This window comes from Budorcas taxicolor, chromosome 25 (genome assembly GCF_023091745.1).
Source record: "Budorcas taxicolor isolate Tak-1 chromosome 25, Takin1.1, whole genome shotgun sequence".
In the NCBI taxonomy this organism is placed as follows: Eukaryota; Metazoa; Chordata; class Mammalia; order Artiodactyla; family Bovidae; genus Budorcas; species Budorcas taxicolor.
The window spans coordinates 37,651,324-37,677,785 of NC_068934.1; the positions used below are offsets into that span (position 1 = coordinate 37,651,324).

At 44.4% G+C, this 26,462-nt stretch overlaps 1 protein-coding gene across 2 annotated transcripts in view; it reads right to left on the reverse strand.

Moving 5' to 3' along the window:
- VPS37C (VPS37C subunit of ESCRT-I) overlaps positions 1-10,922 on the reverse strand; it is a 30,026-nt gene extending 19,104 nt beyond the window's left edge. The window contains exon 1 of one of the 2 annotated variants that reach the window (XM_052661836.1): positions 10,823-10,922. The gene's annotated coding sequence lies outside the window, so the exon portion shown is untranslated. The remainder of the gene's footprint in view (positions 1-10,822) is intronic. The other variant, XM_052661837.1, reaches the window with a different exon arrangement.
- Positions 10,923-26,462: the final 15,540 nt, after the last annotated feature.

Below are 26,462 nucleotides of genomic sequence, written 5' to 3' on the forward strand. Positions count from 1 at the left end.
ACAAGAAGCTGTTACCAAGGCAACCTGCATAGTTCAATCTCTGCATGTTATTTGAAAATGGCCCCATTTCTCCTCTTGTGACAAAAACACCTGTGGCTGGCTTAGAAACCTTTCTAAGCCTGCTGCTTAATGAGGAAATATGGTCTGACCTGATTAAGTTTTCTTTTCCCAGGACGATTTCAACTGTTAAATCAAGTAGGCAGACATTCGGTCACCTAACTTCCCACAGGACTTGACAAAAGCAAACCGCCCATCATGCACTTCTCACTTGCCCCAAAACACCGTCGAACTGACCTGCCGTGACAATCTGAAAAGGTGGTATGTACCAGAGGTCTTCCAGAAGGAAGACTTCTTTTGTTTCCTTTCTTTCTAAGGAATTTCTGGAGTTGGGATTGGGGTCGGAGATCCCTCCATACTTCTCAGTGCTAAATAGTTAAAACAGTGTGAAAGGCAGTGGAAAGAGTTCAAGGCTTGAGAGTCCAATATTCTGGATTTAAATCCCAGGTTGACCTTTTACTGGGCTTTAGACAGTAAAGAATCTACCTGCAAGGCAGGAGACCCAGGTTTGATCCCTGGGTTGGGAAGATACTCTGGAGAAGACTGGAATGGCTACCTGCTCCAGTATTCTTGTCTGGAGAATTCCATGGACTGGTAGAGGAGCCTGGCAGGTTACAGGGCGTGGGGTTGCAACGACTCAGACATGCTGAGCAACTAACACAACAACTTGACCTTTTATTAGTTATGTGACCTTGGGCAAATTATTCAGCCTTCTAATTCTGTTTCTTACTGGGAACACGGGAGTAACTCTACCAACTTCATGGGGTGGTTCTAAGAGTTTAGCAAGAAATAAACACGAAAACTTCTGGAGGTGCTAGGAAAACCACCAAGCCAGCGCTAGGTAGCATTAACTCATGGACTCTCACACTTTTGCAAAAGATGGGGAAACAGTGGAAACAGTGTCAGACTTTATTTTTGGGGGCTCCAAAATAACTACAGATGGTGACTGCAGCCATGAAATTAAAAGACACTTACTCCTTGGAAGGAAAGTTATGACCAACCTAGATAGCATATTGAAAAGCAGAGACATTACTTTGCCAACAAAGGTCCGTTTAGTCAAGGCTATGGTTTTTCCAGTGGTCATGTATGGATGTGAGAGTTGGACTGTGAAGAAAGCTGAGCGCAGAAGAATTGATGCTTTTACACTGTGGTTTTGGAGAAGACTCTTGAGAGTCCCTTGGACTATAAGGAGATCCAACCAGTCCATTCTAAAGGAGATCCATCCTGGGTGTTCTTTGGAGGGAATGATGCTAAAGCTGAAACTCCAGTACTTTGGCCACCTCATGCGAAGAGTTGACTCATTGGAAAAGACTTTGATGCTGGGAGGGATTGGGGGCAGGAGGAAAAGGGGACGACAGAGGGTGAGATGGCTGGATGGCATCACTGACTCAATGGACGTGGGTTTGAGTGAACTCTGGGAGTTGGTGATGGACAGGGAGGCCTGGCGTGCTGCAATTCATGGGGTCGCAAAGAGTTGGACACGACTGAGCGACTGAACTGAACTGAACTGAATTGTTGTAAAGTGCTGCCTGACAACCCTGCTAGGCTCCCAGCTAAGCCCATGTGGGAGAACTCTGAAAGAACAGGTTCCAGAAGGCAGCAAAGGATATGGCTTTCTGAAACAGACTCCAGACCAATCTGAACAAACGTCCACACACATTAGGGGACCCATACATCTATGGGGGATGTCAGGATAAGGCTTTTGGAGATCATTATCATCAGTACATTAATATTTACATGACTGGATGCTCCTCAGGTCCCTGAATAACTCCATCTGATGCCTCTTTCCCAAGAGACAGGTTCCAAGTGAGAAGACCCAGGGATGATGAGCCATTTACTGTGCCAAGTGCAGGAAGGCGCCCTTATCACCCTTTTCCTCCCCAAACTCGATTCCCCTCTTGACCTGCACTTCCAGCAGCCTTCCATCCTCACTTCTGCCCTCCAGGCCAGTGCCTTCACCTCTGAGGTCCACCACCAGGCCTGATCTAGGCACTGTTCAAATGTCTTTCAGGTGCATCCATCGCTACCCTTCCACAAACTCCAAAATGGGACTTCCTACCTCCAAACTGCCAGGCACCTAAGGATTAATGTTTTTTAAACACTGCTTCTAACTCCATCCAGCCTTCCCTGAAGCTCACCACCTATTTGCTTTCCCCTTCCCTCTTCTGTTTATCTCCAAAACACCTTGGCTGGGAGGAGTCTAAGCATAGCCTGACATGTTGTCAGGACCTGCACCTCCATCCTCTTTCCCCATGTGCCTCCTGAGCCCACTCCTGATGTTTTCCAAAACTTTATCAACCCCCCAGCACTCAGGACACATCACAGAGGCCATGCTCTGGGCAAAGGGGTAAGGGAAGAGCCCCACTCTCCCAGCTCAGTCTTCCCATTGACATCACGGGGGTCCCCAAGGCACCTTCCAGGAAGGCAGTTGGAAAACCCCAGCCCTGACCCCTCACTCCTGTTGATCCCTACCGTCCCCTCCACCACCTGCCTTATCCCCCGTCCTCTAGCTGGGATGCCTCACCTGCAGGGCACAGAGGGAGTGAGGGAGGGTGGGCTCTGCACAGTAAATGGTACATGGTTCTCACAGAGCACATGGGAAAGCTGGAGTGGTCTTTGGGAGAAGCAGTAAGGAGGGGCAGAGGCAGCTTACTTCATCCCCCTAGACCTCCACCTCATCTGTAACACAGGAGTTTTACAAGGACAAATGAGCTGGTCCCAGGGAAAACTAACGCCCTGTTCTCAGGCCAGGTTCAATAAAGGGTCATGATTCTTATTACCATGTCTGAGTTCCCACACTCAACCCATTCTGATGTTTGTAACTCAAGCCCTTCTCACATGGACACTAAGGAGAGAAAACCTCAGATTCCTCCAGAGACCACATCAGTCAACAGAATGACAGAACTCAGATGGGTGGATGGAACTCAGATCAATAGCATTCAGCTTCAGTCAATACGATAGCCAAAAAAAAAAAAAAATAGGTCATCTAACAAGTAGTCCATTCTGGAAACTTCCTGACAGTAAAACACAGCCCAACCACTTAAGAGAAGACTCCCGCTTATCTGCCCTGTGGCTCTGATGTGAAAATAAAAACATCCTAAGCTACTTCACATCGAACTTTCATTTCTTTTTATTCCATCCCAAATGCTGAAATGACTCAGAGAGGATCTCACACTGCGGCTGGCAGTCCTCCACCCCACCCCACACTTTCTCATCTGCAGACCAGGCTGAGCAAACAGGTTCAACCATCCCAAGGATCAAGGTGAAGGTTAAGCCAAAGACACACTCGGCAAATAATAGGAATCTGTACAGGGTCATGCTAGTGTGGCTGTTTTACCTCCAAGATGAGGAGCCTCGCTCTCCAGGCTGACCTGGGGCCATCCTAGGCTGGTATAGAGTGAGGCCAGCTCCAGACCCTACCTCTGCCAGCCATGTCTGACCCTACAAATTTCTGGGTCCAGCAGATGCAGGTAGGTGTGTTGGGAGGGGGCAACAGTGTAGTCACGGAAAGAGAGAAATGAGGCCTGAGCCTCCTCAACTCTACTCATGACTCAGGCAGCAATCTACAGAGGCCGTCACCACATAGGTGAGACGGGGCAGAGCTGTATCAGCACCACAGTGAGCTCTAGACTTCTCCCCCTCCTAGTGCAGAATGTCCACAGGAGCCAGGGTCTCTGGCAGCTTCCCGCCTGGTTTTAGCAGACTCAGCCTCCTCCAGCACTCTTCCACATCCCACAGGAAAATCCAGAGAACACAGTCAATCAGGGCTGCTGAAAACTGGTTTTTAAAACACCCAGTGTTTGGTATCATGCTCAAAATCTTGTGCTCTTCAGCTTGGCATTCAAGGCTCTGCAACCAGCAGAGCCTGCGCCTCCTCTTCCAGCTACATCTCCCTCCACGCCTCCATGGGCTGTGGACTCCACCTGACTCTCTGTTCTACCTATTCCCAGAACAAACTAAAAGCTTTCAATATCCCGGCAAATATTCTGCATCTAAAAAGATCAATAAGATGGGGACCCTGTCCTGTAGGAACCCCAAGGTTTGCCGCTCTGTCTTTGCTCTTACCATTCTGTCCACCTAGCCTGGAATTTCCTCCCTATACCTTCTCCAGCTTGAAAATGCCTGGTGATCCTTTACTGTCAGCTATCCTGGAAGTATTCCTTGCTCTTTTCCCAAAGACATCATCCTGCCCTCCCATGGTGCTCTTTATATGAAGTGAAGTGCAAGTATTAGTCACTCAGGTGTCCAACTCTTTGCAAGCTCATGGACTGTAGCCTTCCAGGCTCCTCTATCCATGGAATTCTCCAGGCAAGAATACTGGACTGGGTAGCCATTCCCTTCGCAAGGGGATCTTCTCAACCCAGGGACTGAACCCAGATCTCCCACACTGCAGGTGGATTTTTTACTGAGCTACCAGGGATGCCCAACACACCACGCAGCAATTACTATGTAGAAATCAGCATGACTCTCCAGCAAGACTGGGAGATTCCCAAGGGCCCAGCATATGTCTCATTCATGTCTGCCTGCCTGCCTGCACCAAGGTCACATATACCAAGAAGAAAATATAATCCATAATGAGGGGAAAACAATCAGTAGAAACAGATTCAAAAATATAGATAATGTAACTAGCACACAAGGACATTAAAATGGTTCCTATAACCATCTTCCATATACTCAAAATGCAAAAGAAGATTAAGCATGTAAAGCAGTGACAAAAAAATAAAAGACCCAAATCAAACTTCTAGAAATGGAAACTACGAATGTCTGATATAAAAACCATACCATACGGAAAAAATACCAGATTAGACACTACAGAAGAAGAGATCAATAAACTTGAAGAAACAGGAACTATGCAAAACCAACCACACACACACACATGCGCGCGCACACACACACACACACACACACACACAGACTGGGGAAAAAGTAAACTGAGCATCAGACAGCTGTGGAACAACTTTAAGAATACTAAAATGCATGTGACTGTATTTTCCAAAAAGGGGAGAGAGAAGAGAACAGAGAAAATCCCTAAAGAATGACTAGTTGAAAAATTTCCAAATGTGATGAAAGCTTTAAACTGACAGATACAAAAACTCCATTAACTCAAGCACAAGAAATATGAAAACTACCCAAAAAGTGAAAGTCACTCAGTCATGTCCAATTCTTTGTGACCTCATGGACTAAACAGTCCATGAAATTCTCCAGGCCAGAATACTGGAGTGGGTAGCCTTTCCCTTCTCCAGGGGATCTTCTGAACCCAGGAATCAAACCCAGGTCTCCTGCGTTGCAGATGGATTCTTTACCAGCTGAGCCACAAGGAAAGCCCAAAACTAACCAAGGCACATAATAATTCAATCATTTAAAATTAGTCATAAAAGTGGCCAGAAGGAAAAAAGAGAGATATGAACAGATGAACTTCATAAAATAAAGACAGCAGATTACACATAGGAAACAATGCAAGCCAAAAGACACCAGAACCACATCATAAAATGCTGTGAAAAATATAATTGACTTAGTGACGTGTATGACAACAACAGTATAAAGGCCAGGAGGGAGGAAATGAGAATATATTATGGTAAGGTTTTTATACTACACGTAAAATAATACAAGATCACTTGCTTATACACTATGACAAGTTATGACACATATCGTGAGTCTTAAAGCAACTACATTAAAAAAAAAACCTACTCAACTGACAAAGGCAATAAAATGGAATTAAAAAAAAAACTACTCGATCCCAAATTACTCAAGAAAAAAAGGGGGGGATATAAGAAGAAAAAACATAGGACAGATTGAAAACGAACAGCAAGATGATAGAGTTAAAGCCAACCAGAGTTAACCCATCAGAGGTAAACCTGGCACAGAGTTGTACCCTGGGCCCCAGATGCCAGCAGATCCCCCATGGACAGCACTACACAGTGAGAAGAGAATCAGCCAGGCCCCAGCACCCAGCATTCCATGTGCCTCACACTTAAGGCCTGTCCCTCAGGTGACTGACTGCACCCCACTGAGGAGACTCTGACATGATGTTCTCCAGATGGGTAGACTCACACTTCATCCTGGACTCAGAGCACACCTGTCAGAGGGAATTGTATAGAAAACATCCCAGTTGACATGCTCAGGTTAAATTAAAATGCACGATCTGAAGCAAGATGGTGCAGTACAAAGACTTTGAGAGTTAACCTTAACTACGGTAATAATCACATTAAATGTAAATGGCCTAAATATCCCAATTAAAAGGCAGAAATTATAAGGCTGAATTTACAAAATGCAAAACTCATCTATATGCTGCCTACAAGAAATCCACTTTAAACGTAAAGACACAAACAATTCAAAAGCAAAAGGATGTAAAGAGTCGCCACACAAACACTAATTTTTAAAATACCTATCCATTTATTTAATTGTGGTAAAATATACATAACATTTTCCACGTAAAACATTTAATGTGTACAGTTTTGTAACATTAAATACATCACACTGTTGTATTTCACCACCATCTTCCTCCAAAATTTTTCCATTATCTCAGACTGAAACTTGTACTTCTTAAACATTAACTCCCATTCCTCCCTTTCCTGTGCCCTTGACAACCATCATTCTTCTTTCTGATTCTATGAATTTACTACTCCAGGTACCTTATACAAGAGGTTGTTGCTCAGTCACTAAGTCATGACTATCTCTTTGCAACCCCATGGACTGTACTCCGCCAGACTCGTCTGTCTATGGGATCTCCCAGGCAAGAATACTGGAGTGGGTTGACATTTCCTTTTCCAGGGGATCTTCCTGACCCAGGGTTGAACTGGAATCTTCTGCATTGTTAGGAGGATCATTTACCCTTTAGCGACTGACTTGTTTCACTAAGCATTATTGCTTCAACTCTCATCCATGTTGTCAAAACTTTCCTTCATTCTTAAAGCTGAATGATATTCTGTTGTGTGCAGGTATCACATTCAGGTTACCCATTCATCTGTCAGTGGACACTTGGGTTGCTTCTACATTTTGGTTACTGTGAATGATGCTGCCAGAAACACTGGTGTACAGATACCTGCATCTGTTTACATTTCTTTAGGGTATATACTCAGAATTGGAATTGCTAGATCACATGGTAATTCTATTTTTAATTTTTTGAGGAACTGCCATACTGTTTTCCACAGCAGCTGTACACTTTACACATTTTCACCTGCAATACAAGAAAGGGATCCATCTGAGCCACTGGGCTTCCCTGGTGGCTCAGATGGTAAAGAGTCTGCCTGTAATGCAGGAGACCCAGGTTCAATCCCTGGGTCGGAAGATCCCCCAGAGAAGGAAATGGCAACTCACTCCAATATTCTTGCCTGGAAAATTACATGGACGGAGGAGCCTGGCAGGCTACAGTCCATGGAGTTGCAAAGAGTTGGACACGACTGAGCCACTAACACTTGCCAATACTTCAGATGGTTTTCTTTTTTCTTTAACAATTGTTATTCGAATGAGTGAGAAGTGGTAGCTCTTTGTCATTTGATTTGCATTTCCCTAATGACTAGTGATATTGAGTATCTTCATGTGCTTATTGGCCATTGGTATATCATCCTTGGAGAAATGTCTATTCAAGACCTTTGTCAAATTTAACCTGGTTGCTTTTACATTGTTGAGCTGTAGAAGTTCTTCAAATATTCTGATATCAATTCATTAGCACTAATTGTTTTTAAGTTGGATTGCCTATATTAATACAACACAAAGTAGATTTCAGAACAAAGAATATTACCAGGGACTAAAAGGGTCATTTCATGATAAAGGAGGTCAATTCATCGAAAGAGCCTAACACTCCTAAATGTTTATATGGAACAGTGAATTATAACAATTCAAATCATACAAACTACATCCTCCGTTTACAACAAAATTAACTTAGAAATCAATGTTCACTAGACGGAAGAAAAACAAAGTAATAGCATAATACACTTTCCTCTTTTACTACTTGTAATTCCTCCCATGAAGGAGCAGATAAATTAGCAAGACTTACATGTCTTCAGTGCTAGGCATATCTGACCTGGGTCATTTGTTTCATTTTCTTGGTTCAGTCTTCCCTCTTCTCCCCACCCTAAACTCCAAGGACTGCACTTGTAAGCCACAGCTAAATCACAACAATCAAGCTGTTTGGTGTTTGCTCAAGCCTTTCACATAAACCAGTGAAAAGGAAGAGAAATGTAGTGGAGCAAACACCTGCTAAGTAAACCTCCTTTATAGTCCCCAAACCTCAGAGACACTCTTGCCTTTACAGAGATCTCTCTGTCATGGGGCAAATATGCAGAAATAAACTAGAGCCTTCTGAAAACCCCAAACTCTAAGGAGAAACTAAACAATTTCCAGACAGAGATCCAATCAGATTAAAACAAGGTCTTTGCTGACCCGATTAGGTCAGTCTGGAAAAACCCTACCAGGACTGGACAACAGTGTCCAAGAGATGATTCATACAGCTGGTTACTCTGATGCCCTTTTCACAGCAGATTAGCAAATTACATAGCAATAAGCAAAAAAGACAATAAGAACCCTTAGAAAAAATTTCACTTCCAAGCTCAACAAATCTACAAACTCATTTTTGGAGGGCAGTGCTTCCAAACTTGTCTTACAGTAAGAATCACCGAGTTCAAGTGTTAAAAATACAAATTCCTATGTCCTTCTGGACTTCCCTGGTGGCTCAGTTGGTAAAGAATCCACCTGCAATACAGGAGACCTGGGTTTGATCCCTGGGTCAGAAAAATCCCCTGGAGGAGGGCATGGCAATCCACTCCATTATTCTTGCCTGGAGAATCTCTATAGACAGAGGAGCCTAGTGAGCTACAGTACATGGGATTGCAAAAAGCCGAACGTGACTGAGCGATTAAGCACAGAACAGCACATGCCGTAGAGAACCTAAGCAAGAATATCTGGAGGTGGGGCTCCATATCTTTGACAAGCATTACAGATGCATCAGTTCAGTTCAGTAGCTCAGTCGTGTCGACTCTTTGTGACCCCGTGAATCGCAGCACGCCAGGCCTCCCTGTCCATCACCAACTCCCAGAGTTCACTCAGACTCGCGTCCATCGAGTCAGTGATGCTATCCAGGCATCTCATCCTCTGTCGTCCCCTGCCCCCAATCCCTCCCAGCATCAAAGTCTTTTCCAATGAGTCAACTCTTCGCATGAGGTGGCCAAAGTACTGGAGTTTCAGCTTTAGCATCATTCCTTCCAAAGTAATCCCAGGGTTGATCTCCTTCAGAATGGACTGGTTGGATCTCCTTGCAGTCCAAGGGACTCTCAAGAGTCTTCTCCAACACCACAGTTCAAAAGCATCAATTCTTCGGCGCTTAGCCTTCTTCACAGTCCAACTCTCACATCCATACATGACCACCAGCAAATATATTAGCTTGGAAATAAGGCTCACGGGTTAAAACTCCCAATGTAGCCACTTACTGGCTGCAGCACTCTACCTAACATCTTTAGGTCTCCCTTACTTCATCGGCAAAATAGGCTCACCACCTACCTTGAACTGTTTCCAAAATCCTTATATGTTCACAAAGCCCCTAGAACACTGTCAAAAGCACATGGCAGCAAGGTAAGAAATCAGAGCTATTGCTACCTTGAAATAAAACAAAAAAGCCATAGAAGCCGTCCAAATGAAATCTACTAAGAAAAATTTCAATCTAATGGAAACTACAAAGGCATCAAGCCAGATTTCTGGCATGATCTAGGGGGAAAAGCTTTTCTAGGCACTATGACTGCCAAGAATGCTAACTCTCTCACTCCAGGGTCCAGAACTTCACTGCAAGTCCTCACTCCCATCCAGAACCAGAGTTCAGGCCTGCGCAGGGTCACAGCTTTGGACAACAACCATAGACAGTCTTTCCTTCCCATGTCCCTCTGTCACCACCACCTGCAGCTCTAGGGCCAACAACAGTCAGAGATCTGACAGTCAAGTGGAAGCATCTTGGGTGCACCAGTAGGAGATGGGACTCCTGAGTTAAGAGGCAGGCAGCCAATGAAGAGGGTGGGAAAAGCCTCAGTCACAAACAGTATTACTAGGACACTGCCGAAGTCTGTGAAGTTTCCATAGTTAAGGGTGGACCTTCTCAGGGTGAGTGACCCAGATACCGGGCAGCTAAGAAAGACTGACTTGCTGAAACCCTGAGGTGCAGAGTCAAACACACACCCACTCACCCACCCTTTTGGAACCCAGAACGAACCAGGCACACCTTGGAGATACACAAGCACCAATGAGCTTTGTACCCGGCCGGCCCAGAACTAGGGATTGGTCAGTGATGCTGGGACAAGAATACAGGATAGGAACAGATCCAAGCTGCAAAGGTGGATCCTCACTGCCCTGGAGAAAGGGCACAACCCAAAGGGTTACAGACGAGAGCGTCATTTGGACTCCACTCTTGCCAGCCTGCCGCTGGCAAGTCACTGCACTCTTATACCTCTTTCCCCACCTGTACGATGGGCAACCTGGTTCTAATGTCACCAGAAGTGTGACCGGCAAGACGCTCAAGGACGGGGTGGAGGGTGAAAAGCGGACAGTGACGGGTGAAGTGGGCCTGGACACCGGACCTGGGCGGGGAGCTCGGGCACTGCCTCCGTCCCGCGGTCCCACTGCACCGGGTAGGAGCCCCGGTCCCGGCGGGAATCACGCGTCCCTCGCGCCCAATCACCAGCCTTTGCCAGGTGAAGTGGGCACGCCCGGGGACGCGCCGGGAGCGGCGGCCAGCGCCGCCCCCATTCCCATCCTCGCCCCTCCCCAGGTCCGACTCACGTACCCCAAGCCGCCTCCGCAGCCGCCACAGCCGTCGGGGGGTTAAATCGCAGCCTAAGCCCACATTTCCGGAATCGACGAGGCCCGCCTCCTCCCGCCGGAAGTGACCCCTTCAACGTCCGGGCGCTGGGAGCCGAGTCCCACGTCACTCTTCCCGCAGGCGCGCCGCAGGCCTCTGAGTCACCATGATAGCGTACCCCCCCGCCACCCCCGGCCCCCAGCACCCCCGGGAACACTCGCCGCCACCCGGGGGACCACACCCACGGGAGGGCCCACGAGAACCCTCCCGTGAGAGGGGAGCCTGGCCCCGCCCCCACAGGCCATTGCCCCGCCCCCAGGAGGGACACCGCCCATTGGCGGGCCCTGGGCGAGTGCGCCTGCGCAGGTATCCGCGGATTCTGTGGCAGGAGAGAGATGGTCTTTTTTTTTCTTTTTTTCGCAAACAGTGCCTGACCTTCAGAGAGAGGCTCAAAGTGGCCCAAAGGAGACCCGAAGGGAAACGAATGGAATTCCAGCACCGAGGGGACTCCCTCGACGGTCTGAGCTCAGACTTGGGAACCCCCACGCCAGGACTGAAGTGATCAGTGTCCTAAGTGTCCCCAAGCAAACAGCAGTGGCTGTCAAACTGGAACTGACTGGCTGGGCTCCTCAAAACAACTGAGTAGCTTCCTGAAAAGGAACCTGTTTCCCAAGGCCCTCATTTGCTCATTTCAGTCGCTCGGTCGTGTCCCACTCTTTGCGACCCCATGGACTGAAGCACACCAGGCCTCCCTGTCCATCATCAAATCCCGGAGCTCACTCAAACTCATGTCCATCGAGTCGGTGATGCCATTCAACTATCTCATCGTCTGTCGTCCCCTTCTCCTGCAGTCAGTCTTGCCCAGCGTCAGGGGGCTTTTCTAAGGAGTCAGTTCTCATCAGGTGGCCAACGTATTAGAGCTTCAGCTTCAGCATCAGTCCTTCCAATGAATAGTCAGGGTTGATTTCCTTTAGGATTGAGTGATTTGATCTCCTTGCTGTCCAGGGGACCCTCAAGAGTCTTCTCCAACACCACAGTCCAAAAGCATCAATTCTTTGGTGCTCAGCTTTCTTTATAGTCCAATTCTCACATCCTTACATGACTCCTGGAAAAAATCATAGCTTTGACTAGACGGACCTTTGTCAGCAAAGCAATGTCTCTTCTATTTAATATGCTGTGTAGGTTTGTCAAAGCTTTTCTTCTAAGGAGAAAGCATCTTTTAATTTCATGGCTGCAGTCACCATATGCAGTGTTTCTGGAGCCCAAGAAAATAAAGTCTTTAACTGTTTCCATTGTTTCCCTATTGTTTCCCCATTCACTTTCTCTAGATCTTGGTTTTTTGAATGTTGAGTTTTAAGCCAGCTTTTTCATTCTCCTCTTTCGCTTTCATCAAGAGGCTCTTTAATTCCTCTTCACTTTCTGCCATAAGGGCGGTGTCATCTGCATATCTGAGGTTATCAATGCTTCTCTTGGCAATCTTGATTCTAGCTTGTGCTTCATTCAGTCCAGCATTTCGCATGATGTGCTCTGCTTATGAGTTAAATAAGCAGGGTGACAATATACAGCCTTGACATACTCCTTTCTCAATTTGGAACCAGTCTGTTGTTCCTTGTCCGGTTCTAACTGTTGCTTTTTGACATGTGCACAGGTTTCTCCGGAGGCAGGTAAGGCGGTCTAGTATTCCCATCTCTTTAAGAATTATCCACAGTTTGCTGTGACCTACACTGTCAAAGGCTTTAACGTAGTCAATGAAGCAGAAGTAATTGTTTTTCTGGAAGTCTCTTGCTTTTTCGATGATCCAACAGAGGTTGGCAATTTGCTCTCTGACCTCTGCCAAGGTCCTAGGTTACATTTAGTCCGTTCTGTGTGGATACTGCTTAAAAAATAACAGGCAACCTTAGACAATACATCCTAACTTGCCCAGAATCACTGGGCTGGTGCCCCATGAAGCAAGGCCCTGCTGCTAGTGCTGTCTTGTCTAGGCAGCTTGTACTCGACAAGCTGACCTGGAGGTGAAGTGGTTCCCTGTCTGCTTCTTAGCAGCGTCCAAAATTGCCTCTTTGTAAAAGCGGTGCCCCAGGATGAGAGCTTCTTAGACCAAGGAAATCTTCCGACCAAATTGAAAATCTTATTCGATGTTGAATTAAGACCTGGCAGTGCCAGGAACAGCAATACTTTGGGCCTCATTCGATTCTTTTTTCTTGTTACACCTTTCCTTTCAATGGATACTCTCAGATTTCTTTTTGAAATTCTTGAGAGAGTGGATCTGATTGGCTAAGATAATCACTGTTGACTATTGAGCTGAGTTTATTCTTTCTTTGAAGAGTCCCTCATAGATTCCCTCGTGGCTCAGATGGTAAAAAGCCTGCCTGCAATGCAGGAGGTGTGAGTTCCATCCTGGGTCCAGAAGATCCCTTGGAGAAGGAAATGGCAACCAACTCCAGTATGCTTGCCTGGGAAATCCCATGGGCAGAGGAGCCTGGCAGCTACATACAATCGATAGGATCACAAAGAGTCAGACATGACTGAGTGACTACACTTTCACTTTCATGAAGAGTCCCTCATAGGCTGCCAGGGATGGAATCCGTGCGGAAGGCCATCTCAGCTACTGCCCCTTCTGGGACACAGGTAGCACTTTTGAGGGATGCTGTGGCTGGTTTTGAAAACGTTTCATTTTGAACATAATGTCAGCATGGCTCCCAATTGACAGCAGCTATCAGAAAACTGGGTTGAAACTGTTTCTGGGGGCAGGGAGGATCAAGACAGTGAATCTTAACCTTTTGTTATAAACATTTTTGTGGTACAGTCTTTTATTTGGTATTTGTTTTAGAAAATACTACTGATGGCTTGAGTTTATATTCTTGCAATCCTTTCACTTACTGGTACAATGGTAGACATGAATATGGACGCAGTAGCCTGAGCTAGAGCAGTGAACTTGAACCATGAGGTAACCGTGAGACTAGAGGCCATGCCTGACCACTCAACAAAAGAGGGGGAGCCTGAGCCCTGACACCATGGAGCTCCATGCCCCATGACACTGCTGGATGCCCACATCTGGATTTTTATACAAAAGGAAGTAAACCGCCTTTGTAAGCCACTGTTGTTTTGGGTTTTCCTATCACTGACATTCTTCAGAATGTCATTCATATACTCCACTTTTGGAAACCCCTTTGGTACCCCCAAGACTGGGTAAGTGCCCGCCTTGTATGTTCTTCAATCTCCTCACATCCCCTCCCCCCTTTTTTCCCCTTTTTTAGTATTTGCCACATTTTCCTGTAATTGAACATTCACTTTCTCTAGATGGAAACTTCTCTAAGGTAGGAAGACACTATTCTCTACATCTTTTCACAGAGATCCTAGAAACTCCGGAAAGACTGACAGCACTATCCTGTGAATGTGACAGACACAATGATTCCACTGAGGGTGTTGAGAGGAAATGACATGGGCTGCTCTCTGAATCAGCTGGGTCACTGTGAAGTCATCTTAGGGTGGGGTGCGGAGAGTAATGCTGGCTGTGCTGAATAAGCAAAGATAGAGAATTAGGGCAAAGAAGGGAGGGGGCAAACCTGGCACAAAATTCAGGTCATCTGAAGCAGATGGCATTTGAAAAGCCTGCTCTTTCTTGCTTGTTTCCTCTTATTTTCCATTTCTGGCTCTTTTTAACCTCCCCAGCCACTATGACCCTGGTCCTCTATCACTTGTACCCATGTCCCCATACACCAGTCCTCAAATATTTCTAATTTTCCTATTCAGACTGACCCTGAACGGGCAAAAAGTGAGAAAGAGAAAGCAAAGACAGTTCCTTGCTATCTTCTCTTGTTCATTCACTTCACATACATACAGTGAATACCTGTACTGTTAGACTAGTGGATGCAAAAGTGAACACACTATCCCCAGTTTCAAGGAAGTCACCTTCTTGGTTGAGATTTTAGAGCAAACAAGGGATCTCCCTATTCTAGCCATCTCAGTCCTTCAGATGACCTTGATCGGGAACAGAATACATATTAAAGTAGTCATCCTGTTTCTATCTGCTTCTCAATACTGAATCTCCTTAATACTGAATCTTGTTATGCTGGTGGACCCTGATACTGGGAAAGACTGAAGGCAGGAGGAGAGGGGGATGACAGAGGACAAGATGGTTGGATGGCATCTCAATGGACATGAGTTTGAGCAAGCTCCAGGAGATGGTGAAGGACAGGGCAGCCTGGCATGCTGCAGTCCATGGGGTTGCAAAGAGTTGGTCATGACTGAGTGACTGAACAACAACAAATGCTGGTGGACTGGATGAAGATATGATGTGAACAGAAGTAAGGAAGGTGAGACAGGCAGGTCAGAAAGTGAGGTAACACAGACAAGATACTTAAGAAGCTGAGATATTGACAAAGCTTGGAACCTGAATTGGAAAAGCCGTTTTCCAAAAGAAGTTTGACCGTGTGGTAGATTTAATCCCCAATTCAGTGCTCAGGAGATCTCCAGTGAAGACTTTGTCTTTCCTTTTGGTCCCGTGAAATCTCAGGTCAGATCCATGTAGCTGTTTCTCATTCTTGCTCCTCCCTAGTGACTCCCACACTGTGCCTTGCGTTTCGGCCTGATCCATCTTTTTGGGTGGATCTTTTGTGTCTCTTGAGGCAGGGGGTGATAGCTACCTATGAAATTGCCATTCTCAGGTTATCTTTAAAAACAGAATGCCTTCTGTTATATAGCCATGTGCCCAGTAGCCACAAGATTGCGTTTCCCACCCTCCTTTGCTCATAGTCATGACTGGTGACTGTGATATAAGCAGATCTGTAAGAAGGATTTCTTGGAAGACTGCCTTCAAAGAGCTGATTCAGCTGGGAAATGAGTCTCTTTCTTTCCCCACCTTCTTCTTAACTGTTGTCTGGACTTCAGATATGATGGCTGGAACTCCTGCAGTTGTATTGACCCATCATGTGACCTTGGAGATGGAAACTAGGCAAGCTCTGGATGGCCCACATCCAGATTCCTTTTTGTGGCAGAAAAAAAATCAAATGTTATCTTCTTAAAGAGATTGATGTTTTAGGTTTTTGGTAATGTGCGTCCAGACTTAAACCTGACACTACTATGTGCTTAATATTGTAATGCTTTATTATTATTATTTATTAGTTGGATTTGATCAATAAGTTCAGTTCAGTTGCTCAGTCTTGTCTGACTCTTTGCAACCCCATGGACTGCAGCACATCAGGCTTCTCTGTCCGTCACCAACTCCCGGAGCTTGCTTAAACTCATGTCCATCGAGTAGGTGATGCCATCCAACCATCTCATTCTCTGTCATACCCTTATCCTCCTGCCTTCAGTCTTTCCCAGAATCAGGGGCTTTTCCAATGAATCAGTTCTTCTCATCAGGTGGCCAAAGTATTGGAGCTTCAGCCTCAGCATCAGTCCTTCCAATGAATAGTCAGGACTGGTTTCCTTTAGGATTGACTAATTTGATCTCCTTGCAGTCCAAGGGACTCTCAAGAGTTTTCTCCAACACCACAGTTCAAAAGCATCAATTCTTTGGCGCTCAGCTTTCTTTATAGTCCAACTCACATCCATACACAACTTCTAGAAAAACCTTAGCTTTGACTAGACCTTTGTCAGCAAACTTAGGTCTCTGTTTTTTAATATGCTGTGTAGGTTTGTCATAGCTTTTCTTCTAAGGAGCAAGCATCTTCTAATTTCATGGCTGCAGTCACCATCTGCGGTGATTTTGGAGCGCAAAAAAATAAAGTCCCTCACTGTTTCCATTGTTTCCCCATTTTTGCCATGAAGTGATGGGACTGGGTGCCATGATCTTAGTTTTTTGAATGTTGAGTTTTAAGCCAACTTCTCACTTTCTTCTTGCACTTTTATCAAGAGGCTCTTTAGTTCTTCTTCACTTTCTGCCTTAAGGGTAGTGTCATCTGTATATCTGAGGTTATTGATATTACTCCTGCCAATCTTGATTCCAGTTTGTGCTTCATCCAGCCTGGCATTTCTTATGATGCCCTCTGCATATAAGTTAAATAAGCAAGCTGACAATGTACAGCCTTGATGTATTCCTTTCCTAATTTTGTCAATGAATTTATATTAACATTATTTTCCTTTATGTTTTTTGTTAAATTTATTTATAAACTGCATATATACCTAATCTTATATAAATGCAGAGTTGCAATTACAAGCATGCTTTCTAATAGATTTTGGACTCCTTTCTTTCTTTTCTTGGCTTGATTTTCCCACTTATTAACATATGCCCTCCCATATAAATCCCTCTCATCTAAATCTGAATCTACAGGTCAAAACAGGCTGAGAGCAGGGTGGGGAGAACCAAAGAAAAACAAAGCACAGGGCCATGAATGAAGGGTGGTGGCCTTTGTTGCTCATCATGAATGTTCTGCAGTAGGATCACATTCCCCAGCCCTTCTGCGTACTCACCACTCCCAGGTTAGCCACGACCATGGAAGTTACTTCAGCCAGTAGAGTTTGAGTAGAAGTGATATGTCACTTCCAAGTGGAGCCCTTTAAGAAACAGAGCCCAATTTGCCACACATTCCCTTCCCCTGCATCCAGAGGGAGCCTCCAACCACTTTCCTCCCTGAGAGAGTGTGATGAGCAGGGCTCCCTGTTCACAAAGTCAGGTGTGAATGAGGAATAAACCTCAGTTATGTTGAGACTTTGAGGTTTGGGGGTTTCATGTCTTCATAGTGTAACTCAGTTTCTCTTCACTTAAACAGAAGGGTATAACAGGCACTCCTAATGGTCTCCTTCTTCATTTGGTAACTAAACCCCTAGTCTAGGGCCACCCAGCTAAAAAGTTCATTTCCTAGCCTCTGTAACTTCATCGTAGCCAATGACAAATGAGTGGAAGTGAGTTTATAACTTTTGGTTGTGGCCTTTAATGAAAGGGGCATATCCTGCTTCCCCTTCTGTCCTTCTAGCTGGAATCAGTTCAGTTCAGTTCAGTCACTCAGTCGTGTCCGACTCTTTGTGACCCCATGAATCACAGCATGCAAGGCCTCCCTGTCTATCACCATCTCCCGGAGTTCACTCAAACTCATGTCCATCGAGTCGGTGATACCATCCAGCCATCTCATCCTCTGTCGTCCCCTCCTCCTCCTGGCCCCAATCCCTCCCAGCATCAGAGTCTTTTCCAATGAGTCAACTCTTTGCATGAGGTGGGCAAAATACTGGAGTTTCAGCTTTAGGATCATTCCTTCCAAGGAACACCCAGGAACTTCCCAGGATCCTTGGAAGGAATGATGGACTGGTTGGATCTCCTTGCAGTCCAAGGGACTCTCAAGAGTCTTCTCCAACACCACAGTTCAGACACATCAATTCTTCGGTGCTCAGCTTTCTTCACAGCCCAACTCTCGCATCCATACATGACCACTAGAAAAACCATAGCCTTGACTAGATGGACCTTTGTTGGCAAAGTAATGTCTCTGCTTTCGAATATGCTATCTAGGTTGGTCATAACTTTTCTTCCAAGGAGTAAGCGTCTTTTAATTTCATGGCTGCAGTCACCATCTGCAGTGATTTTGGAGCCCAGAAAAACAAAGTCTGACACTGTTTCCACTGTTTCCCCATCTATTTCCCATGAAGTGATGGGACCAGATGCCATGATCTTCGTTTTCTGAATGTTGAGCTTTAAGCCAACTTTTTCACTCTCCTCTTTCACTCTCATTAAGAGGCTTTTTAGTTCCTCTTCACTTTCTGCCATAAAGGTGGTGTCATCTGCATATCTGAGGTTATTGATATTTCTCCCGGCAATCTTGATTCCAGCTTGAGCTGGAATGCAGATGTAATAACAGGAGCTGGAGGAGCCATGTTAGACCGCAGGTGAGTATCACATGTGGAAAATAGCAAAGCAGTAAGAAAAAACTGGGTCCCCATCACTGTGGAGTGACCTGGACTATTATTGCATGAAAGAGAAATGAAAGTGTATTCTATTGAAGGCAATGTTATTTAGGCTTTGATTACAGCAGTTGAGCCTATAACCTAGCAGTCATAATCTATTAACAAATCTGTGTTAACTTTGCTTTGACAATTAGAGTCTGATGGATAGAGACAAGATCTTCTCACATGGACTTACAAGTGAGTAAGGTTAAGATCCCTGAATTCTGGAACCTGTGATCTAGCATGGGCTTCAGAAACTCAAGCAAGGACAAAGCCGCATAGCCCAGACAGCTTCAAGATTCTGTAGGAAGAATTGGAAGGGGAATCTATATCACTTGGGCTTTCAAGGGGGTTGCCTAAAGAAGGGGATCATCTTAGGTCATTTGTCCCAGAGTAGCCCATGATGCCAGGTTTCCTGTACAAGTGATTTATTTCAGAACTCTTCCTGAGAAACCAGTGAGGGCACAGGGGAAGCGGGACAGGAAAATGGATGAAACTGAGTCTTGTGTGATATCATGGATGTGATATCATGGATGTCTTGGAGAGGGGAGCTGTAGCCTGCTCCCACAGGCAGCTCTGGAACATAAGTTGTGTCTCTAACATACCCCAATCCAAGGCTTGGGAGCTGGGCTTTCACACTCCCACCAGCTCCTATCTCTCAGCCTTCAACTAATGACCACCCAGTGTCTATGGGCTCTTGTATGAGATTCTCCAAAGTCAGAGGTGCCCACTAGAAGCCGAAGAACACCAAAGCCTGGGAAAAGGCAACTTCAGATAATGTTGAGTTGCTCTACATTTGCTCTGCTGGCTCCAGCATCACATCAGGAATCCCACGAGGGAAAAGAGCCCCTTCTAGTCCTTCGAAGAAACCTTATCTTTCTTAAATTTAATTTTTATTTTCTATTGGGGTATATGTGAGTTACAATATTATGTTAGTTTCAGGTATACAGCAAAGCGATTCGGTTATTTATATATACCCATTCTTTTTAAGATTCTTTTCCCATACAAGTTACTACAGAATATTGAGTAGACTAGACTTTCCTGTGCTATAGAGTAGCTCTTTTTAGATTTCATAATTTATATATATTAGTGCTTTATATGTATTACTTTATACATATATAAGTATATATAATACATTAAATAATATATAAGCATATTATATAAATATATAAATATTATATATATTACTTTATACATATATATTATATAAAAATATATAATACATTAAATAATATATAAGCATATTATATAAATATATAAATATTATATATATTACTTTATACATATATATTATATAAAAATATATAATACATTAAATAATATATAAGCATATTATATAAATATATAAATATTATATATATTACTTTATACATATATATTATATAAAATATATAATACATATAACAATATATAAGCATATTATATAAATATTATATATATTACTTTATATATATTAGTCCCAAACTCTCAATTTATCCCTCACCCCTTCCACTTTTCCTCTTTCGTTGCCATAAATTTGTATTTGATGACTATTTCTATTTTGAAGAAATCATTCCTGATGAACCAGGATGAACTACCAACTGGAATGAGGGTGTACTTCACCCCAGTGGAAAGCATTTCACCCTAGCATTTAAGTTCCCCCTAAACACCGAAGAATTGATGCTTTTAACTGTGGTGTTGGAGAAGACTCTTGAGAGTCCCTTGGACTGCAAGGAGATCCAACCAGTCCATTCTGAAGGAGATCAACCCTGGGATTTCTTTGGAAGGAATGATGCTGAAGCTGAAACTCCAGTACTTTGGCCACCTCACATGAAGAGTTGACTCATTGGAAAAGACTCTGATGCTGGGAAGGATTGGGGGCAGTAGGAGAAAGGGACGACCGAGGATGAGATGGCTGGATGGCATCACCGACTCGATGGACATGAGTCTGAGTGAACTCCGGGAGATGGTGATGAACAGGGAGGCCTGGCGTGCTGCGATTAATGGGGTTGCAAAGAGTCAGACACGACTGAACGACTGAACTGAACTGAACTGAAAGCTTGCATACACACACACACACAAATGTTTTTTAACAGCAAGATGTATGAACTGGTGTAATTATTAATAAAGTGCTCAGCCAAGACATTCGAGGCTCGGTGTCTAGTTTGGGTACCCTTTGGTGTCACACTGCAGCCTTCCCTATTTCCATCCCTATTGCCCTTGGCATTGGCTGTGATAAGGCTCCAGAAGGATAAACAAAATTCCCCAGTCACTCAGGCCAGATGGATGTAAGAAGGAAAAAAAACAGCTTTCTTCCAGACAGCAGTCCCAAGGCAGCCCCTAGAGCAGCTGCAGGTTAGACAGCCTCTACTTGCCTTGCTCAGGCCTGGAGGCCCACAGTGTAGCCCATCCATCCCACAGCTGGACGCCTCTGCACAGCACTCACACAGCTCTCCAGAGGCTGACTCATGGCTCCAACTGCCTGAGTTCCAGTCCCTAGTTTGTCACTAAATTCCCTTGGTCTGCAGCGACTTTTCCTGATGGCTTGGCGTGTAGAGAATCTGCCCGAAATGCAGGAGACACAGAAGATGTGCGTTTGATCCCTGAGTCTGACGATCCCCTGGAGGAGGAAATGTCAACCCACTTCTGTATTCTTGCCTGAAAAATCCCATGGACAGAGGCGCCTGGCAGGCTACAGTCCACGGGTTGGCAAAGTGTCAGACATACCTGAGCTACTCAGTACACACGCACACATTTTTGCTGAAGTATTTTGAGGGAGAGATTACTGTTTTACAAAGTATAAACAATCATAGTGCTATTTTGTTCCAAACAAAAGTAACATCTAGTATCCTGTGCATGTCCAATCCTCCAAAAAAAAAAGCCTTTTCATGGTTTGTTGATTCAAATCAGAATCTAGAGAATGTACATGTACTGCCTTTGGTTGTTGTCTTTAAAGACTTTAAGTAAGAGTCTCCCCTCCTTTTATGTCATTTATTTGTTTAAAATATTTGAGGAGGTGAGGTTATTTGCCTTATAGAATGTCCCAACTATTGGGTTTAGAGCAGGGGCCCACAACCCCCTGGCTGTAGACCAGTACTGGTCATTCAGCCCTTGATCTGTTAGGAACCAGGCCGCACAGCAGGAGGTGAGCAGCAGGCCAGTGAGTGAGGCTTCATCTGTTTTACAGCTGCTCCCATCGCTCTCTCATCACCCCCAGATGGGACAGTCTTGTTCCAGGAAAACAAGCTCAGGGCTCCCACTGATTTTGCATTATAGTGAGTTGTATAATTATTTCATTATATATCACAATGTAATAATAATAGAAATAAGATGCACAATAAATGTAATGCCCTTGAATCATCCCGAAATCATCCCCACATCTCCTCCTCCTCCTGCTGCCCCCCCGTGCCCCCCCGCCCCAGCCCCAACCAGTCCTTGGAAAAATTGTCTTCCGGGAAACCAGACCCTGTTGCCAAAATGGTTAGGGACTGCTGGTTTAGAGGATTGCCTCTCTGTTCCTGTATCTGTGTATTTCCCCCCAAACTGGTATTTAGATCTAGTCATGAGTTGAAAATTTTTCATTGGAATATTTCATACATAGCTTCGTATATTTCTTGTGGCACCACTTCAAGAGGCTCATAATTTCTAGTTGATCCACTTTGATAGATGCTGATGGGAAATAGATGGGGAAACAGTGGAAACAGTGTCAGATTTTATTTTGGGGGGGGCTCCAAAATCACTGCAGATGGTGATTGCAGCCATGAAATTAAAACACACTTACTCCTTGGAAGGAAAGTTATGACCAACCTAGATAGTATAGTCAAAAGCAGAGACATTACTTTGCCAAGAAAGGTCTGTCTAGTTAAGGCTATGGTTTTTCCAGTAGTTATGTATGGATGTGAGAGTTGGACTGTGAAGAAAGCTGAGCGCTGAAGAATTGATGAATTTGAACTGTGAGGTTGGAGAAGACTCTTGAGAGTCCCTTGGACTGCAAGGAGATCCAACCAGTCCATTCTGAAGGAGATCAGCCCTGGGATTACTTTGGAAGGAATGATGCTCAAGCTGAAGCTCCAGTACTTTGGCTACCTCATGCGAAGAGTTGACTCATTGGAAAAGACTCTGATGCTGGGAGGGTTGAGGGCACGAGGAGAAGGGGATGACAGAGGATGAGATGGCTGGATGGCATCACCGACTCGATGGACATGAGTTTGAGTGAACTCCGGGAGTTGGTGATGGACAGGGAGGCCTGGCGTGCTGCGATTCATGGGGTCGCAAAGAGTTGGACACGACTGACCAAATGAACTGAACTGAACTGAGATGTTGTGGGTCCTGATGTTGTCAAACTCATACATCCATTTATAAACTTCCCCTTTGACTTTTCTTCCTATGGTTTTATTGTCCATTGATGACCTTTGCCTAGATCTATTGTTTCGTGAGGATGTTGCAAAGCAATGATTTGCTATTTTTACCACTCCTTCTGAATTTAATTCCTAGAATTCTTCAATTAAAAAGAGTATTCCTTCGACTATGTGTAGTTACATGAAATATGCTTCACAGCAACAAAAATAGCATAAATATTGATGATTATTTCCCTTTCTCAGTGGTCAAAATAATGAGTTGGTATCACTGTGATCCACTGTGATCTGGCACAGTGACAAATTAGATGTTGTCTATTACCATTTGGAACTACTGGATTTTTATATATTTGATGTGATGCTAAAATTGTCCCACCTTTGATCTTTTTATATGGATTTGTAAACTTTGTCTGGCCTCTTCTGGTCTTTGAAGGTCCTCAACTTTCTGGTCCTTCAAGATTCCCAGGCTTATCTTGTGCATTTCTTGGTCCAGTCCTGAAATCAACCATTTCTTCAAAAATTTCTGCATGTTTTAGTGAGAAATGGTAGCGGCCACAAGCTATGCCTCAGGATAGTCACTGTTAGCACATTGCCATTGCTTCGGGGCTTTTTAGTGGTCAGCCCGAAGCACAGATATTCTGTAAAGAAAAAAAGAGGAAAAGAATTAATGGGTACAAACTTATTTTTCCAAGTTTAAAGACTATAGGCTTTCACTTAAACATTTTTTTTGTTTGTTTTATACTTAAACATCTTTTCTCTATCCACTGAAAGTCTTGCTTCAGAACAATATTAACATTAATCACTTATTTGCTCTAACCTGTAACATAAACATACTTTCAAAATAACAGTAGAACTATCAACAGCCATAAGTTATTGGATATAGTCTCACATTTCTTTGGATTTTTGGATTTGTTTTGGAGGGAGGGCACTTTTCTTTGTTTCTCTTTGCCCTTAGAACACACTCTACTCTGAACACAGAGTCAAAATCCTGCATTTAAATTTGTAGCTGTGTCACCAGCTTGATACAATTAGGTTCATTTGTCTTAGTTTGTTCTCAGTTTTGACAGATATATTTATCTATTTTTGATGCTATATGGTTGCAAAGTCAAACTATAAAACAAGAAAAAATCTCACTTCTGTCTCTGTCCTGCCTCCATAAATTATGATTTTGATTGGTTTTGGTTTAGTTTTCCACTCTTTCTTATTGAAAATAGCCATTCATGTGTGTGTAAAAGCAACAAACTATAGGTACTTTCCTGGCCCCTCTGTTTTAAAAACTAAGCAGTGTACCCTGAAGACCTCACCCACTCCACGCCTCTCTCCATCCACATTATAACCAGCTGTTGGGATACCCTGTGCCTTAATCCACACTCCCGGGTGGATGGTCACTTCAGGTATGTTTCTGATCTGTTGCTTTTACAAACAATGTTGCAGTGAGTGGCTTGTGCATCTGGATTTTTGTATTCTTGTCAATGAATCTTTGGGAGAATTTCCTAGTAGCAGAATTGCTGAGGTAAATGGTATTTGTGCGTGTCATTTGCTAGGGTGCTGTCAAATTCCTTCTGTAGCTATTAAATCACGAAAACTGAATTTTAACAATTTGTAAAAAATGAGGGTTAAGACAAATCGCCCCAACTATCACTGACCTGGTGACTAACACCCTCCTGTTGTTTTATGAAAGGGACAGGCTTGGATAGATACCAGGCAGGAACACCCAGGACCAGGGAGTCCGAGAAGGAGCCATAAAATTCCAGGTCCTTATTTTGGCTGAAATAACAGTTTTAACAGGTAGCCCTATTCATCTCAGGCTGAGACGGAGATTTGATTGGTCTTTTTTGTCTTCTTTGATAGATAAGATGCTTCAAAATTAGTTCATTGTATATTTGGTTTGGCAGACAAAATGTTTCAAGGCATGACCCCACTATTGGGGAATTACATCAGCTGCTCAGCAAGTGGACATTAATAAACTTGTTGGTTTATATGACCCGTGTAAATTTTTTTTTTTTTTTACAAATGGAAGAAAAATTAACATGGTTAATATGCATTGAGCCTCTTATTTAGTCGATCAACATGAATTGAATCCCCTCTCCGTCTTGTCTCTACACCCACCTCTTTGTTGTTATTATTGTTTAGTTCTAAGTCATATCTGTCTTTTTGAGACCCCATGGACTGTAGTTGCCGGCTCCTCTCTCCATGGGAATTCCCAGGCAAGATTACTGGAGTGGGTTGCTCTTTTTTCCTCCAGGGGATCTTCCTGACCCAGGGATTGAACCCATGTCTCCTGCATTGGCAGGTGGATTCTTCACCACTGAACCACCAGGGAAATGATTCCCACACTAGTCTACACATAAAACCCCACACATTCTGCAGGCTGACTCAAGCACACAGTTGATGGAAGTTTAGCTTTCACTATGTTTTTTGAAAAAAGAAACTTAGTTGCTAACATTTAAAATCAGAGATTTTATGTAAATATTGAGATTCTGATTTCTCCTGAAAACTGGGCCAATCAGCCCACTTTTCAGCATGGCAGCCTCTGCTTGGAGCTGAGAGGCTGCCCTCAGTGGTAGGGCATGTGCTGCCCAGTGTCCAGGAGGTCTGTCCAGCCCTTCCATTCATTTCTCTTGCCTCCTGGACCAGAGTTTGTGAGAAGTGCCCTCCACAGCTAACTCCCTGAAAATAAGGACCACCTGTATCTTACTTGACTTCAGGGGCGGCGGCTGAGAGGAGCTACCCTGCATCCGATGTAAGGAGCAGAGGCTGCGCTTTGCTGGAGCAGCCATGAAGAGAGACCCCATGTCCAAGGTAAGTGAAACCAAAGTGAGACTGTAGGCGCAGAGAGAGGGGATCAGAGGGCAGACCAACTGAAACTACAGTCACAGACAACTAGCCAATCTGATCACATGGGCCACAGCCTTGTCTAACTCAATGAAACTAAGCCATGCTGTATGGGGCCACCCAAGACGGATGGGTCATGGTGGAGAGGTCTGACAGAATGTGGTCCACTGGAGAAGGGAATGGCAAACCACTTCATTATTCTTGCCTTGAGAACCCCATGAACAGTATGAAAAGGCAAAAAGATAGGACACTGAAAGACGAACTCCCCAGATTGGTAGGTGCCCAATATGCTACTGGAGACCAATGGAGAAATAACTACAGAAAGAGTGAAGGGATGGAGCCAAAGCAAAGACAACACCCATTGTGAGTGGGACTGGTGATAGAAGCAAGGTTTGATGCTATAAAGAGCAATATTGCATAGGAACCTGGAATGTTCAGTTCAGTTCAGTTCAGTTCATTTCAGCCACTCAGTCATGTCCGACTCTTTGCGACCCCATGAATTGCAGCATGCCAGACCTCCCTGTCCATCACCAACTCCCGGAGTTCACTCAGACTCACATGCATCCAGTCAGTGATGCCAT